The sequence below is a fragment of the Aegilops tauschii genome, chromosome 6 (assembly GCF_002575655.3).
Source record: "Aegilops tauschii subsp. strangulata cultivar AL8/78 chromosome 6, Aet v6.0, whole genome shotgun sequence".
Taxonomy (NCBI): Eukaryota; Viridiplantae; Streptophyta; class Magnoliopsida; order Poales; family Poaceae; genus Aegilops; species Aegilops tauschii.
The window spans coordinates 434,776,816-434,781,954 of NC_053040.3; positions in this window are offsets into that span (position 1 = coordinate 434,776,816).

The following is a 5,139-nucleotide window of genomic DNA, read 5'->3' on the forward strand; positions in this document are numbered from 1 at the left end:
AGCACCGCTACAGTATTATCGAGGTGGACTATGGTGGAGGGTGGCACCGCACACGGCTAAAAGATCAAACTATCAATTGTTGTTTCTCTAGGGTGCCCCCTGCCCCCGTATATAAAGGACCAAGGGGGAGAGGTTCGGCCGGCCAGAAGGGGTGCGCCAAGAGGAGTCCTACTCCCACCGGGAGTAGGACTCCCTCCCTTTTCCTTGTTGGACTACGAGTGGAGGGGGAAAGAGGAGGGAGAGAGGAAGGAAAGGGGGGCGCCGCCCCCCTCTCCTTCTCCTATTCGGACTAGGGGAGAGGGGCGCGCGGCCCTGCCCTGGCCGCCTCTCCTCTCTTCCACTAAGGCCCACTATGGCCCATTAAGCCCCCGGGGGGGTTCCGGTAACCTCCCGGTACTCCGGTAAAATTCCGATTTCACCCGGAACACTTTCGATATCCAAACATAGGCTTCCAATATATCAACCTTCATGTCTCGACCATTTCGAGACTCCTCGTCTTGTCCCAGATCTCATCCAGGACTCTGAACTCCTTCGGTACATCAAAACACATAAACTCATAATATAACCGTCATCTAACTTTAAACGTGCGGACCCTACGGGTTCGAGAACTATGTAGACATGACCGAGACACGTCTCCGGTCAATAACCAATAGCGGAACCTGGATGCTCATATTGGCTCCCACATATTCTACGAAGATCTTTATCGGTCAGACCGCATAACAACATACGTTGTTCCCTTTGTCATCGGTATGTTACTTGCCCGAGATTCGATCGTCGGTATCTCGATACCTAGTTCAATCTCGTTACCGGCAAGTCTCTTTACTCGTTCCATAATACATCATCCAGCAACTAACTCATTAGTTACAATGCTTGCAAGGCTTATAGTGATGTGTATTACTGAGTGGGCCCAGAGATACCTCTCCAACAATCGGAGTGACAAATCCTAATCTCTAAATACGCCAACCCAACAAGTACCTTTGGAGACACCTGTAGAGCACCTTTATAATCACCCAGTTACGTTGTGACGTTTGGTAGCACACATAGTGTTCCTCCGGTAAACGGGAGTTGCATAATCTCATAGTCATAGGATCATGTATAAGTCATGAAGAAAGCAATAGCAACATACCAAACGATCGAGTGCTAAGCTAATGGAATGGGTCAAGTCAATCACATCATTCTCCTAATGATGTGATCCCGTTAATCAAATGACAACTCATGTCTATGGCTAGGAAACATAACCATCTTTGATCAACGAGCTAGTCAAGTAGAGGCATACTAGTGACACTTTGTTTGTCTATGTATTCACACATGTATTATGTTTCGGTTAATACAATTCTAGCATGAATAATAAACATTTATCATGATATAAGGAAATAAATAATAACTTTATTATAGGGCATATTTCCTTCACACAGATGATTTGAGCAGATATGGGTATATCTACTTAATGAAACACAAATTTGAAACATTTGAAAAGTTCAAAGAATTTCAGAGTGAAGTGGAGAATCATCATAACAAGAAAATAAAGTTTCTATGATCTGATCGCGGAGGCGAATATTTGAGTTACGAGTTTGGCCTTCATTTAAAACAATGTGGAATAGTTTCATAACTCACGCCACCTGGAACACCACAGTGTAATGGTGGGTCCGAACGTCATAACCGTACTTTATTAGATATGGTGCGATCTATGATGTCTCTTACCGATTTACCACTATCATTTTGGGGTTATGCATTAGAGGCAACTGCATTCACGTTAAATAGGGCAACATCTAAATCAGTTGAGACGACAATGTATGAACTGTGGTTTGTCAATAAACCTAAGCTATCTTTTCTTAAAGTTTAGGGTTGCGACACTTATGTCAAAAGGCTTCAGCCTGATAAGCTCCAACCCAAATCGGAGAAGTGCGGCTTCATAGAATACCCTAAGGAAACAATTGGGTACACCCTCTACCACAGATCCGAAGGCAAGATCTTTGTTGCCAAGAATGGAACCTTTCTAGAGAAGGAGTTTCTCTCGAAAGAAGTGAGTGGGAGGAAAGTAGAACTTGATGAGGTAATCGTACCTTCTCTCGAATTGGAAAGTAGCACATCAGAGAAATATGTTCCCGTGATGCCTACACCAACTAGAGAGGAAGCTAATGATGATGATCATGAAACTTCAGATCAAGTTACTACTGGACCTTGTAGGTCGAACAAAGCACGTTCCGCACCAGAGTGGTACGGTAATCCTGTCGTTGAAGTCATGTTACTAGACCATGGCGAACATACGAACTATGAAGAAGCTATGATAAGCCCAGATTCTGGCAGATGGCTTGAGGCCATGAAATCTGAGATAGGATCCATGTATGAGAACAAAGTGTGGACTTTGGTGGACTTGCCCAATTATCGCCAAGCCATAGAGAATAAATGGATCTTCAAGAATAAGACTGACGTTGATGGTAATGTTACTGTCTACAAAGCTCGACTTGTCGCAAAAGGTTTCGACAAGTTCAAGGGGTTGACTACGATGAGACTTTCTCACCCGTAGCGATGCTTAAGTCCGTCCGAATCATGTTAGCAATTGCCGCATTTTATGATTATGAAATCTGACAAATGGACGTCAAAAATGCATTCCTTAATGGATTTCTTAAAGAAGAGTTGTATATGATGCAACTAGAAGGTTTTGTCGATCCTAAAGGTTCTAACAAAGTGTGCAAGCTCCAGCGATCCATCTATGGACTGGTCCAAGCATCTCGGAGTTGGAATATACGCTTTGATGCGGTGATCAAAGCATATGGTTTTATACAGACTTTCGGTGAAGCCTGTATTTACAAAAAAGTGAGTGGGAGCTCTGTAGCATTTCTAATATTATATGTAGATGCCATATTGTTGATTGGAAATGATATAGAATTTCTTGATAGCATAAAAGGATACTTGAATAAGAATTTTTTAATGAAATACCTCGGTGAAGCTGCTTATATATTGGGCATCAAGATCTATAGAGATAGATCAAGATACTTAATAGGACTTTCACAAAGCACATACCTTGATAAAGTTTTGAAGAAGTTCAAAATGGATCAGTCAAAGAAAGGGTTCTTGCCTGTGTTACAAGGTGTGAAGTTGAGTCAGACTCAAAGCCCGACCACTGTAGAAGATAGAGAGAAAATGAAAGTCACTGCCTATGCCTCAGCCATAAGTTCTATCATGTATGCTATGCTGTGTACCAGACCTGATGTGTGCACTGCCATAAGTTTGGCAGGGATGTACCAAAGTAATCAAGGAGTGGATCACTGGACAACGGTCAAGAACATCCTAAAGTACCTGAAAAGTGTTGGGAAACATACCATGCAATTTCAAAAAAAAATCCTACGCTCACGCAAGATCTATCTAGGAGATGCATAGCAACGAGAGGGGGAGAGTGTGTCCACGTACCCTCGTAGACCGAAAGCGGAAGCGTTTGACAACGCGGTTGATGTAGTCGAACTTCTTCTCATTCCGACCGATCAAGCACCGAACGTACGACACCTCTGAGTTATGCACACATTCAGCTCGATGACGACCCTCGAACTCTTGATCCAGCAAAGTGTCGAGTGAGTAGATGAGTTCTGTCATCACGACCGTGTGGTCACTGATGTCTACTACACAACTTGTTCTTGTAGACTCGTGTTGGGCCTCCAAGCACAGAGTTTTGTAGGACAGTGGCAAATTTCCCTCAAGTGGATGACCTAAGGTTTATCAATATGTGGGAGGCATAGGATGAAGATGGTCTCTCTCAAACAACCCTGCAACCAATTAATAAAAAGTCTCTTGTGTCCCCAACACATCAAATACAATGGTAAATTGTATAGGTGCACTAGTTTGGCGAATATGGTGATACAAGTGTAGTAATGATAGTAGATATTGAGTTTTGTAATAAGAACAATAAAAAACAGCAAGGTATCAATTGATAAAATGGAGCACAAACGGTATTGCAATGCTTGAAAATGAAGCCTAGGGTCCGTACTTTTGCTAGTGCAATCTATCAACAATGCTAATAATTTGATCATGTAACCATCCCTCAACATGCACTGAAGAATCACTCCAAAGTTCGTATCTAGTGGAGAACATAAGAAAAAATTGTTTGTAGCTATTCTTCCAATCGATCTACCCAAGAGTTCGTACTAAAATAACACTAAGCTATTCTTTCCGGTCGATCTATCAAGAGTTCGTACTAAAATAGCAGCAAAGTAAATTCAGATTCATAATACTCAATCCAACATAAAGAACCTCAAAGAGTGCCCCAAGGTTTCTACCGGAGAAACAAAAGACGAGAACGTGCATCAACCCCTACGCATAGATTACCACAATGTCACCTTGGAAATCCGCGAGTTGAGTGCCAAAACACATATCAAGTGAATCAATATGAGACCGCATTGTCACCACGAGTATTCATTTGCAAAATATATATCAAGTGCTCTCAAATCCATAAAAGTATTCAATCCGATAAAACGAAATCTCAAAGGGAAAACTCAATTCATCACAACAAGATAGAGAGGGGAAAACACCATTTGATCCGACTATATTAACGACGCCCGCGATACATCAAGATCGTGACATCTCAAAAACATGAGAGAGAGAGAGATTAAACACATAGCTACTGGTACAAACCCTCAGCCCCGAGGGTGGACTACTCCCTCCTTATCGTGGTGGCCGCCGGGATGATGAAGATGGCCACCGGTGATGATTTCCCCGTCCGGCGAAGTGCCGGAACGGGGTCTAGATTGTTTTTTTGTGGCTACACAGACTTGCGGCAGTGGAACTTCTGATCTAGGGTTACTTCTGATGGTTTCTCTATTTATAGGATTTTTTGGCGTCGGTTTCACGCGAAGATGGGCCTCAAGGTGAGCACAACCCACCGGGGCGAGCCTGGCCCACCAGGCGCGCCCTGGTTGGTTGTGCCCTCCTTAGCTCTTCTAGCCCTCCCACAAAGCTTCGGGGGTCTCTTTTGCTCCAAAAAAATTTGTCAAAAAGTTTCACCTCATTTGGAGAACTTCCATTTTTGCACAAAAAACAACACCACGGTAGTTCTGCTGAAAATAGAGTCAGTCCGGGTTAGTTCCAAAAAATGATATAAAGTTGCTACAAAATGATTGTAAAACATCAAAGAATGATAATATAATA